The sequence below is a fragment of the Eretmochelys imbricata genome, chromosome 14 (genome assembly GCF_965152235.1).
Source record: "Eretmochelys imbricata isolate rEreImb1 chromosome 14, rEreImb1.hap1, whole genome shotgun sequence".
NCBI lineage: Eukaryota > Metazoa > Chordata > Testudines > Cheloniidae > Eretmochelys > Eretmochelys imbricata.
The window spans coordinates 44,018,867-44,032,279 of NC_135585.1; the positions used below are offsets into that span (position 1 = coordinate 44,018,867).

Here is a 13,413-nt window from a genome sequence, read left to right on the forward strand (position 1 = left end):
GAAAATTATTTTAACTTTGTTAAAAGGGTATTATCTAGACCATCCCTGACAGTTTTCAGAGTAACAGCCGTGTTAGTCTGTATTCACAAAAAGAAAAGGAGTACTTGTGGCACCTGACAGTGTTTGTCTAACCTGCTCTTAAAAATCTCCAAAGATAGGGATTCCATAACTTCCCTAGACAATTTATTCTAGTGCTTAACTACGCTGACAATTTAGAAGTTTTTCCTAATGTCCAACCTAAACTGCCCTTGTTGCAATTTAAGCCCGTTACTTGTTGTTCTACTTCACAGGTTAATGAGAACAATTTACCTCCCTCCTCCTTGTAACAACCTTTCATGTACTTGAAAACTGTTATCATGTCCCCTCTCAGTCTTCTCGTCTCCAGACTAAACAAGCCCTTTCCCTCCTCCCCCCCCGCCCCAATCTTCCCTCATAGCTCATGTTTTCTAGACCTTTAATCATTTTTGTTGTTCTTCTCTGGACTTTCTCCAATTTGTCCACATATTTTGGCCAGCACTAGGAACCTGGTATTTTTTTCTGAAGGTGTTTTAGAAACTCGGCATATTACAGTTTTGCTGTATTTGTGGGGCTTGCTGTCTGTTGCTTAGCACAGGTGTCTAGGAGTGAGGGTACCTGGATTCTGTGCCGAGCTCTTTTAGGGATGTGTAGAATAGCTGTTGTATCAAAGGACCAGGAATCAGTACACTTGGGTTCTATTCCCATTCTTTGAGGGGAGTTAGGATCGTGGTTGGAGCAGAGCGGGGGCTGAGAATCAGGGCTCCTGGGTTCTATTAACGGTTCTGGTTGAGAAGTATGTTCCACTGACTAAACGGAGAGAAGAATTGCAGACTCCTGGCACAGCTGGTCAAAAATGTTTGAAATTCACAGTTTTGAGGAAATTCTTCATCAGAATTTAAAATTCTGATAAAAAAGGGATGCATTTTTTGTGATTTTGTTTAGGAAAATTGCTTCCTTTGTTCTTTGGTCCTCTCTGGCCCTGAGCTTTGCTGTAATTGGCGCATTGCATGGCCTTGCACACCTCAGTCTCAATTGGTCAAAGGAGGTTGCAACTGACTCATTTTCAACCACCCAAAATGAATGCAGGTTTATATATGTAAATGGTTATTTATGCTCCAAAATTGAGTAGCTGTCCTCTTAACTGCAACTTTGTATAACATCCCCACTCCAACTTGGGACTTCAGCAGGCTTAGAACCTGAGACTTTCTGCACAAAAAGAATTAAATGTCCTCTTGCATTGTAGGAAGGAAATTGACAGGTACAAATCTCATGTGTTCAGTATTGACCTAAGTCTGCTCCCACTGACTCAATGACAATAATCCTATTGACTTCCTTCCTCAGGAGCAGAAATAGGCCTATACTGAGAACTTTTGAAAAGCTCACCCTATTTAGCAGGGATTTTCAAAAGAGACGATGGGGTTTTGTTCACTTCTAAAGGAATCTCAGATTGTGCTGAATGCCTAACACCCATAGGTCTCATTTGAAAATGATTTGGCTCCTGAATCCTGAAGAATTTACAGGAAAAATGTTGTTTCTTCTGTTGACATTTTTCAGAGTTTTGTCAAAAGGACAACTCCCATTCCCGCCCCCCCACACACACACATCCAGAAAACAACTTTTTATTTGAACATTTTCAATTTAAAACAACAAAAATATCAATTAAAATAAAATCAATCTTGGGCTTTGGATGCTGACCGTGGAAAAAACATGTTTCATTGACAAAAACTAAAAATTGTCTTTTTCAAGGAACACCTGAAAATGGAATTTCTATCCGGAAAGTTTCTTTTTGGTCCAAAAGCCACTTTCCACTGGAAAAAAAGTTTCCACAGGAAAATTTAGGACAAGCTTAAATTCACCCTGTGAGCAGGAAGGCTCCAGAAATGTAATAGCAATAGGATATTTTCAGCCTTAAACCATTATTTCCTGCCTCTTTTAATTATCTGCTCTTTCTGTGCATCAAAATCATCTGTAACCCACAAAGCCACGGTTGTGTTTAATCAGTTTAATTTCATGTCTTCATTTGTTTTGGCAGGTAAAGCTGACCGCACTGGAAAAGGGCTATCACACCAGTGTGAAGGAATTTATTCTCCTGGGATTCCCTGGGACCCAATATTTGCAGATCTCGCTCTTTGTGCTCTTCCTTGTCACAGGAAATGTGGCGATCATAGTCCTAGTGGCAACCAGCCGTCCTCTTCGCACCCCAATGTACTTCCTTCTCTGCAATTTCTCCTTCCCGCAGGTATGGCAGACCACAGCTTGTATCCCAAAGACGCTTGCCAACCTTGTGTCCCAAAGCAAATCCATCTTCTTCGTCAGCTGTGTCCTACGGATGTATTTTGTTTTCTCCCTAGGATGCACAGAGATTTTCTCTTGGCTGTCATGGCCTACGATTGCTATTTGGCTATATGCTATCCTTTGCTCTACAGCTCCATCCTGAACAGCACCTTGACTGCTCAGCTGGCTGTTGGGCTCTTGGTTGTGTGGTTTCCTGGCTATTTCTGTCCCAGCATTTCTGATCACCAGGTTGTCCTTCTGTGCCCTAGTGTCATCCATCACTTTTCTGGGGACCTAGCACCGTGGATAGTTCTTTCCTGCACAGATACCTACCTTATTGATCTGGTGGCCTTTATCATCTCCTTCATCGTCATCCTGGGCTCCTGTGTCATAACCCTGCTCTCCTACCTTTACATCATCTCCACTGTACTGACAATCCCATCAGATAAGGAATGGAGAAGGGCCTTTTTAACTTGCTTTTCCCATCTCACAGTTGTGATTATCTGGTACGGTTCGACCATTTTCCTACATGTCAACCCTTCCATGCAGAACTCATTGGAATTGACCAAAATAGTCACCGTCTTGAATACTATTGTCACAGCCCTGTTGAACCCTTTCATCTACACACTGAGGAACCCAGAGGTAAAAGAAGCCCTGAAACATGTATTCAGGGAAGCGATGTTTTTCAAAATGTGCTGGAGGTCATTGGCTGTCACAGAAAATGTGGTGAAAGAAAAATGAGTCTGCACATGAAAGATATACCAAAGTTGATAGGGTATTGAAAAAACAACAACAATCCCTGAGGGCCAGAAGTCTAAAGATAATTAGCTGCCCAACTCCAATGGAAATCAGTGTGAGTTAGGTGACTAAATACCTTTAACAATCTGGTCCTTAGTGTCTCACATCCTTGAACATTTACAGCCAGATTGTTAAATGTATTTAGGTGCCTAATGGGATTTTCTATGAGTTTTAAGGGCCTAGATACTTTTTAAAACCCCATTAAGCACCTAAATACCTTTCAAAATCCAGCCCTTATGCATTGTTATCCTCTTACTTTGTATTTAATTTAAAATGAAACAAATTGCACATGTGCCAATTATTTATTTCTATTAAAGCCTGGCCTGTGGAGAGGATAGAGATATCGACAGGCTTGGCAGAATTCAATTTTTAATTTTTATAATTTTGACAGAGAATATCAAGGTTTATTTGTGAGCATTTTTTAAAAAAATATTGTCTATTTGTATTTTCACACTTGTGGGAAATTACTGTGGCATGTCAGACAACAAGGTGGGTCAAAGAATAATTATTTAACGACAACTGGTTTTTTGGACCTTTTTTTTTTTTGGGCGGTTGACGTTCTGCGTGGCGAAACTGGCATTTTTCATAGATATTTAGGTCAGAAGGGACCATTATGATCATCTAGTCTGACCTCCTGCACAACGCAGGCCACAGAATTTCACCCACCACTCCTACAAAAAAAACCTCACACCTATATCTGTGCTATTGAAGTCCTCAAATTGTAGTTTAAAGACCTCAAGGAGCAGAGAATCCTCCAGCAAGTGACCCGTGCCCCATGCTACAGAGGAAGGCGAAAAACCTCCAGGGCCTCTTCCAATCTGCCCTGGAGGAAAATTCCTTCCCGACCCCAAATATGGCGATCAGCTAAACCCTGAGCATATGGGCAAGATTCATCAGCCAGATACTACAGAAAATTCTTTCCCAGAAAATTCTTTCCCAGGTAACTTGGATCTTACCCCATCTAAAACCCATCACAGGCCATTGGGCCTATTTACCGTGAATATTTAATTACCAAAACCATGTTATCCCATCATACCATCTCCTCCATAAACTTATCGAGTTTAATCTTAAAGCAAGATAGATCTTTTGCCCCCACTACTTCCCTCGGAAGGCTATTCCAAAACTTCACTCCTCTGATGGTTAGAAACCTTCGTCTAATTTCTAATCTAAATTTCCTAGTGGCCAGTTTATATCCATTTGTTCTTGTGTCCACATTGGTACTGAGTTTAAATAATTCCTCTCCCTCTCTGGTATTTATCCCTCTGATATATTTATAGAGAGCAATCATATCTCCCCTCAGCCTTCTTTTAGTTAGGCTAAACAAGCCAAGCTCCCTGAGTCTCCTTTCATAAGACAAGTTTTCCATTCCTCGGATCATCCTAGTAGCCCTTCTCTGTACCTGTTCCAGTTTGAATTCATCCTTCTTAAACATGGGAGACCAGAACTGCACACAGTACTCCAGGTGAGGTCTCACCAGTGCCTTATATAACGGTACTAAAACCTCCTTATCCCTACTGGAAATACCTCTCCTGATGCATCCCAAGACGACATTAGCTTTTTTCACAGCCATATCACATTGGCAGCTCATAGTCATCCTATGATCAACCAATACTCCAAGGTCCTTTTCCTCCTCTGTTACTTCTAGTTGATGCGTCCCTAGCTTATAACTAAAATTCTTGTTATTAATCCCTAAATGCATGACCTTACACTTCTCACTATTAAATTTCATCCTATTCCTATTACTCCAGTTTACAAGGTCATCCAGATCCTCCTGTAGGGTATCCCTGTCCTTCTCTAAATTAGCAATACCTCCCAGCTTTGTATCATCTGCAAACTTTAGTAGCACACTCCCACTTTTTGTGCCCAGGTCAGTAATAAAAAGATTAAATAAGATTGGTCCCAAAACCGATCCCTGAGGAACTCCACTGGTAACCTCCCTCCAACTTGACAGTTCACCTTTCAGTAGGACCCGTTGTAGTCTCCCCTTTAACCAATTCCCTATCCACCTTTCAATATTCCTATTGATGCCCATCTTATCCAATTTAACTAATAATTCCCCATGTGGCACCGTATCAAACGCCTTACTAAAATCTAAGTAAATTAGATCCACTGCGTTTCCTTTATCTAAAAAATCTGTTACTTTCTCAAAGAAGGAGATCAGGTTGGTTTGGCACGATCTACCTTTTGTAAAACCATGTTGTATTTTGTCCCATTTACCATTGACTTCAATGTCCTTAACTACCTTCTCCTTCAAAATTTTTTCCAAGACCTTGCATACTACAGATGTCAAACTAACAGGCCTATAATTACTTGGATCACTTTTTTTCCCTTTCTTAAAAATAGGAACTATGTTAGCAATCCTCCAATCATACGGTACAACCCCTGAGTTTACAGATTCATTAAAAATTCTTGCTAATGGGCTTGCAATTTCTTGTGCCAATTCTTTTAATATTCTTGGATGAAGATTATCTGGGCCCCCCGATTTAGTCCCATTAAGCTGTTTGAGTTTCGCTTCTACCTCAGATATGGTGATGTCTACCTCCATATCCTCATTCCCATTTATCATGCTACCATTATCCCTAAGATCCTCTTTAGTCTTATTAAAGACTGAGGCAAAGTATTTGTTTAGATATTGGGCCATGCCTAGATTATCCTTGACCTCCACTCCATCCTCAGTTTTTAGCGGTCCCACTTCTTCTTTCTTTGTTTTCTTCCTATTTATATGACTATAGAACCTTTTACTATTGGTTTTAATTCCCTTTGCAAGGTCCAACTCTACTTGACTTTTAGCCTGTCTCACTTTATCCCTACATATTCTGACCTCAATAAGGTAGCTTGCCTTACTGATCCCTCCCTTCTTCCACTCCCTATATGCTTTCTGCTTTTTCTTAATTACCACTCTAAGATGCTTGCTCATCCAGCTTGGTCTACAACTCCTGCCTATGAATTTTTTCCCCTTTCTTGGGATGCAGGCTTCCGATAGCTTCTGCAGCTTTAATTTAAAATAATCCCAGGCCTCCTCTACCTTTAAACCCATAAATTCTTCAGTCCAATCCACTTCCCTAACTAATTTCCTTAATTTTTGAAAGTCAGCCCTTTTGAAATCAAAAACCTTAGTTGCAGATTTATTTTTGTTAATCCTTCCATTCAGTTTGAACTGAATTAGCTCATGATCACTTGAGCCAAGATTATCCCCTACAACCATTTCCTCTATGAGGTCCTCATTACTCACCAAGACCAAATCTAAAATAGCATCCCCTCTAGTCGGTTCGGCAACTACTTGCTGAAGGAATCCATCAGCTATCGCATCTAGGAAAATCTGAGCCCTATTATTATTACTAGCACTCGTCCTCCAGTCTATATCTGGGAAGTTAAAGTCTCCCATGATCACACAGTTTCCATTAGTATTTACTTTATTAAAAACATTAAAAAGGGCTCTATCCATATCCAAATTAGATCCCGGCGGTCTATAGCACACCCCAAGCACTATCCCAGGGGAGGCTCTATTAGTTTTCTTCCCCAATTTAATTTTTGCCCAGACAGACTCAGTCATATCCATTTCATCGCTTCTTATTTCTTTACATTCTATCTCATCATTGATATACAGTGCTACTCCACCACCTTTACCTTTATTTCGGTCTTTCCTAAACAGCACATACCCTTCAATACCTGTAGCCCAGTCATGACTACTATTCCACCAGGTCTCTGTTATACCTATAATATCTGGTTTCACTTCCTGCACCAGTAACTCTAGTTCCTCCATTTTGTTACCTAGGCTCCTTGCATTAGTGTACAAACATCTTAATTTTTGCTGTTTAGCCTCACTCACATTCTGTACCCTATTAGGCACGGTTATTTTACTACCAGTATAACCTATTAGACTTGTATCTACACTGCCCTTCCTCCTACCTACCTCCTATTTCCCGACATTTACTGATAAAAATTTAATCCTTCCAAACCAAGGTAAGATAAACCCACAGGAACCTCAAATCAAGACCCCAGTGGATTTTGAAGGGGATTCAGAATAAAGTTCCGGTTCCAGTTCCAGACTGGGTAAAAACCCAGATGGGTATTTTTGTAGGCTTCTTTTTTTCTTTGTTTTTAGTACACGAGCATTCCAAAATTTTGGAAAGATTGATTTCGCACGGATTCTGCTGGTTTGGACTGAAAATATGTGAGAATAGCTTACAAAATTTTGATGATGTCAAAACTGAATCCAGAATCTTAGTCCTGATTCACCTTTAAAATCACAGTGTGAGTGGAGGGGGATCCCCACCCCCCACTCCCTGATACCCCCTCACCCTCGCTGCGAGCATCTCAGCAAGGAGAGGAGACGTCATTAGAAATCATGAGATTGGCTTTAAATAATAAATGTTGGGTTCTTTTGATTTGCTGTCTGGTTTTTGAGTCTGTAGGGTGCACTTCATGTTTTTATGCTTTTCTCTGTAACCATGAGTGTGCCCTGGTGGCAAGAGGACTGGACTGCGACTAGGAGAATGAAGTGAGCTGTAGCTCACGAAAGCTTATGCTCAAATAAATTGGTTAGTCTCTAAGGTGCCACAAGTCCTCCTTTTCTTAGTTCTATTCCTGGCTCTGCCATTGGCTTGGTGGATGACTTTGGACAAGTAATGGTGTTAGGGGGCTGTATAGTCTGCAGTCAATCAGGAAGTGAATGGGTGGGTGGGTGTGTGGGCAGGGGGAAATGGGAACTGTGGATGGGGAAATTGGAATCATGTTTGGCTAACGGCAGGAATGGAAGAGGGAGACAGGTCTAAGGCTCTTTGGTATCAGAGCTGGGAAGAGGGACACTAAGGAAGGAAACTGGAATCATGCTTGCTGGAACTTCACCCCAATAAACATCGAATTGTTTGCACCTTTGGACTTCGGGTATTGTTGCTCTCTGTTCATGTGAGAAGGACCAGGGAAGTAAGTGGGTGAAGGAATAAGCCCCCTAACAAATGGCTTCTCTCTGTGCCTCAGTTTCCACATCTGTAAAATGGGGATAATGATTCTCACCTCCTTTACATAGTGCTTTGTGATCTATGGGTGAAAAGAACTACCGAAGAGAGAGGGATAATGATTATGTAAAAGAAAATATGAAAGCTGATCTGTTGATTCAAGCAGTTGAGATTTGAAGAAAAACAACAAATATTGTGAGACAGACATTAAAAATCATAAGAAGATCCTAGCCACACTGACGTCAACGACAGAACTTAATTTCAGTGGGGCCAGGATTTCACCTTACATTGTCCAGAATTTTATCTTAACCCAACATTCAAACCCTTTGAGGCTTGCCTGCTGTCTTGGCCAGACCTTCAACTGCCAATTTACAGTAGATTAGCATCCAGTCTACCAAATGTACTTAAAACATAAGGATCTGTTATGTACAATTAATATCGCTTCATAAAATAACATGGAACTGGTTAAGATTTTGTGCCATCTGATTTACCTAATATTCACATAAAGATCATTGTAAGTGGTCACTCACTGATTCACATAAGCAGTGTCCATGTTTCCATTGAATCTTGAGCCCATTGAGTTTCATGAGTGTAAATTCTAACGTTTCCATGCACTCACAGGTGTTAGAATCATGAAATGCCACCGAAATGTGGTGCTTTTGTGGATAGCTATCACTTTGGGCCTGGTGGAGGCTGTTTCAAAATGTTAAAGGTTATGAAAGTGATATGTACAAGGAAGATTATGTCCCCAAATCATTCTCAACCAATTTAGTTTATTCTGTGAATTCTACTTTTGTGAGACACTATGCACTTGATTAGTCTGAATATATTTATTGTTGGAATACCTAGGTAGTACGATAAATTAGATTAGATAGATAGATGTGTCTGGGGACACAGAGAGAGATATTTTTTGTTAACTGTGATCTCCATACAGTTAATACACCTTCATTTCCCCTGATACTTGAATAGAATTTTACTGGTAGCTTTGGTTTCTCTTGGCAAACATGGATGTTTCAAATGGAATTTCTAGATTGTGCTTCACTGGACCATCGGAGCACCTGAAACAATTCAGGAAATATCCTTTGATGGTTCACAAGGATAAAAGAATAATTCAAGTTACTGATTTCACAACATACTCAACTCAGTGTACAGTGATAGCAAGACACAGAAACACAGCAATTAATGTGAATGAGGGACCTGATCACCTCATACGATATGATTTTTATTGTGAGCTTTTTGTCTAATATGCAGTATAAATCCCAGGCTCATGGTTTGAGGATCTGAGTATTTAAATTAAAGACTTATTTATCCTTCCTATGGAGTTATTATCAAGTTGGGATACAAGCTTGGGTACTGATGTTACAAAGGGACATTGGACCAAATTCACATCTGGTGTAACTCACTTGACTTTGGAGAATTTGCCCTAGTGTCTCACAGGAACAGAGTGGTGGACAAAAATCTCCTTCAACATGAGCCCTATGTAAATACAAAAGAGGGATACACATTACACTTTAAAGTAAGAGGACTGCAGTTACAGTGCAATGGCCCTCTGAGCTGAGCGGTGACTGCGCCTAAGGCTGTGACTTCCTCTGCCTCCATCAGAGGGGAAGGGCCCGTCCCCCTCCCTGCATCCAGACGGGGCGGTGGCTGAGCTGAGAACCCAGCTCCCACCCCAGAGCAACCAGCTCAGGATGGCACGAACTCTCCTTCTGCTTGTGCTGGGTAAGTGACCTCCCTCGGCCCGCATCCCTCTGTCTGTCTGTCTGGAGATCCCCCCGTCCAGCATCCCTCCATCCCTCTGCACCCCCATCCCCTCCCTGGAGCTCTCACCCCTTCTCTTCTCTTCCCTTCTCTCTCCAGATTCTCCCCAGGCCGGAGTCCCCCGCAGGTAACAACCTCTTCTCTCCTTGCTGAGAGACTCGCAGCGAGGGTGAGGGGGTATCAGGGAGTGGGGGGTGGGGATCCCCCTCCTCTCACACTGTGATGTTTGGAACTGCAAGGAAGGGGGGATCCCTGGGTGCCCCCTGTGTCATCCCCTGGGTGGGTCAGGCTGCCCCGTTCACAGGTGCCTCCTATGAACCTACCCCAGAAGCAGCTACGGTCCAGAGCCACTTCCGTGGGGGTGAAAGAGCGACCCCAGCTGATGCCTGCTTGTGGGGTCCATTTGGTGGGTCCCAGCTCAGGCCGTAGGGGAGAAGATGCCCCCATCCCCCTGGGCACTACCTCATTGGCAGCCTCAGCAGAGAGAGCGAGGTCTGGAGGGGCCATGGAGACTGACCTCCTACCTCCCCATTACAATGAGTCCCCCCAGGCCAGAGACCCATGGGTATGGGGCTGTGTGTGGAGGGGGGGGCTCTCTCTGCCCCAGCTCTGGGCTCCCACCCACAGAGGACTCAGGGCTGGGGGCGCAGATCCAGCACCATCCAGCGGGACATTAAAAGAAGGCTCTGCAGAGACCCCAGAGGAAACGCAGTGGGTGGAAAAACTCCCCACTCCCTTCCCCACATGCCGCAGAGCTTCCTCATGCTCTTGGATGCCTTCTCACTACTGAGAGACCGGTGTGAGGGTCGACTGATGGGTTCTCCCCCGTTTCCACCACTGCCCCCTGGATGGAGAGTGTGGGGTGAATACCCTGATGGGAAAGGGGTATCTTGGAGTTGAAACATTTGCATCCACAATCCTCCCCGCTTTTTGCACCATAAAGAGGCAGGAAGGAGCAAGGGGCAGTTTGGAGACCCCCTCTCCCCAGCCCCAGTTCAATGCGGGGACATAGCAGGATGTGTGGAGCGAAGAGTTTGCAGACAGTCCCTGGCTCCCGGCTGGGGGGGCGTTGAACTGTGCAGACGGTCCCTGGGTTCTAGAAGCTGGGGACGGGGAGCTGGCAGACGCTCCCTGGCTGGGTTGGGTGGGGGGGTGAGGCGTTTGCAGACGCTCCCTGGCTGGGTTGGGTGGGGGGGTGAGGCGTTTGCAGACGCTCCCTGGCTGGGTTGGGTGGGGGGTGAGGTGTTTGCAGACGCTCCCTGGCGGGGGGCGGGGCTCGCGGGGACACTCTCCCTCCCAGCCTGGCTCAGGGCCTCGCTGCTCATGGACCGAGCGAGAAGGTACTGGGGGTGCAGATCGGGCTCCAGTCGAGCCCCCTCCCCTGGGGGGCCTGGCCCCAGCCCCCCCTTCCCCTCCGTGTCCAGGGCCCCCCACCTCCTGGTCTGGGCCCATCCCCCGACTCAGGGCTTCGCCCCTGCAGAGTCTCCCCGCCCGGGGTGTAGGGCCCTGCGTGCCGGGGCGGGTTTGGGGGTGTTTGGAGGGAGGTGACCCCGAAACGTTTCTGCTCCGCCCCCCCCCCCATCCACCCTCCCTTTCCGCGCTTCTCCCTGCGTGGGTTTCCCAGGGGCCATCCCCGTGGCGCCCGGCCGGTGTGACGACACAAATCTCAGCCCTCCCCTTTTGCACCGGGGGGCACCGGCCCTGACCTGCTCCCCACAGGCTCCTGGGGTCCGCTGGGTCCCATGAGGGGTCGGAGCTCCCCACCCCCGCCCACCCCGCCCTGCGGCTCCGCCGCACCCCAAGAAGCAGCTGCTGCAGCAGGAGCCGCCGCCTGTGAATCGGCCGAAGTTTCACGCCGACTCCCTTCCTCCGGGCGGGGAATTAGGCATCAGAGTTCAGTGCCGGGACCAACCGACCCGCCCCCGCGCCCCGCTGGAGCCCTGCCCTGGCCTCAGCCCTTTCCCAGCCTAGGGAGCGCAGCCCAGAGAGGCGGTAAATACCTGCGGGGGGAACGTGGCCTGTCCTGTGGCTGGGAGTTGCAGGCAGATGAATTCAGGCGAGGAGGGAGGCTCACCTGTCTGGCGGGGAGGGGGGGGAATTAGCTGCTGGCCCAACCCCCTGGGGGCTTGGGTGGATTCTCCATCCTGGGCCATGTGTGAAGCCGGGCGGGAGGTTTGTCTAGAAATCTGCCTACTTCCCCCCCCCCCCCGACCCCCCAGGTGATCCCAGTCTCCCCGTCCCACCTTCCAGCTGGGAATTCTCCAGGGGGCTGGAGTGGTGGCGAGCAGAAACGAGGCTCGGAGAGTGGGGTTGGGAGCCCCTCTCGCTCACGGCAGCTCTGGCGTTCCTAGCCCCCATCCCACCCTCAGCTCCCGCTCCTCCGCAGAGACTCCCTGCTCAACTCAGAGCCAGATTTCTGCTGCGGGAGAAATCAACCGGCTGCCGCCCTTTTACCCCGTCGAAAGGCAGCAAATCCAAGGCCCAGGCCGAACGGCTCCGGGGCGTGGAGCAAGAACGCCGGGAGCCCCTGGGCACGGCCAAGGGCTGGATTTCACCCCCGTTGGGGCGGAGGGTCTATGGCAACTGCTCCAGCCTGGGGTGAAAGCTGAGTAAATAGCAGGGCCGTGTCCCTGCCAAGAATGGCCAGGAGCTGGAGCCTGCTCCACAAACCTCTGCTTCTCTGCAGGGCGACAGTGGGGAGAAGGGCCTAGCCGGGTTAACAACCCCCCAGTGACCGAGCCGAGTCCCCTGCAACCCCTGTCGCTGTTCCAGGGGCCCCCCCAGGGGCTGGGGATAAAACCCAGCAGTCCTGGCTCCCAGCTCCCTCATTCTAACGCACGAGTCCCCCATCCCCCTTCATTCCGTCTGTCCGTCTGACCCCTGCACCTCTCCTTCCTTCCATCTGTCCATCCATCCCCATACACCCCCCTATGTTTCTCTCTCCATCCCCCAACTGCCAGCTGTACCCCAGTCCCTGCCTGCCCCTTCCTGCGGGGGGCTGGCGCAGTTGGGGCAGAGCCGTGACTCTGATCTCAGGAGCTTGGGCCTGTGGGACTCCCTGCCACAGGACCTGGCTGAGCAGAGGGGTGGGGCTGGGGTCTCAGAGCCATCGCCGAGTGTGTGTGTGTGGGGGGGAGTGTCAAGGCACCCTGTGCTCATCAGTTTCCATGGGAACCCCGTATCTCACCCCCCGCCCTTCCCCTCACACAGATCCCCGACCCCGGAGCCGAGATGATGAGTTGCAGCCTCCTGACCAGCTCCAAGGAGCCGGGTGAGTCAGGGCTGCGGGGGACGGTGCCGTGAGGGGGAGGGTTGCCCCATGGCTGACGTGGCTCCTCCCCCCGGTGCCCGTGGGGGGCCTGTGGCTGATGTCCCCCTCCCCCCAGTGCCCCTACACCACAGCTCAGTGTCGGTGTTGATCCGAGGCTTTGTGGCGGACATGGGCTGCCAGTTGCTCTGCAGGAACGAGGAGTCGGGGCCCGTGGAGTCTGTGTTCAAATTCCCCGTGGACGCCGAGGCGGCTGTCGATGCCTTCTAGGCCCGGCTGCAGGGGGCCTGGATCTAGGCCCAGCTCCAGGAGAAGAGACAGGTGCTGGGGGCGGGG

The 13,413-nt window shown here is 47.5% G+C and overlaps 1 pseudogene; it reads left to right on the plus strand.

Moving 5' to 3' along the window:
* The first annotated feature begins 2,397 nt into the window (after positions 1 to 2,397).
* On the plus strand, positions 2,398 to 13,347 carry LOC144274106 (olfactory receptor 287-like; annotated as a pseudogene).
* The last annotated feature ends 66 nt before the right edge of the window (positions 13,348 to 13,413 follow it).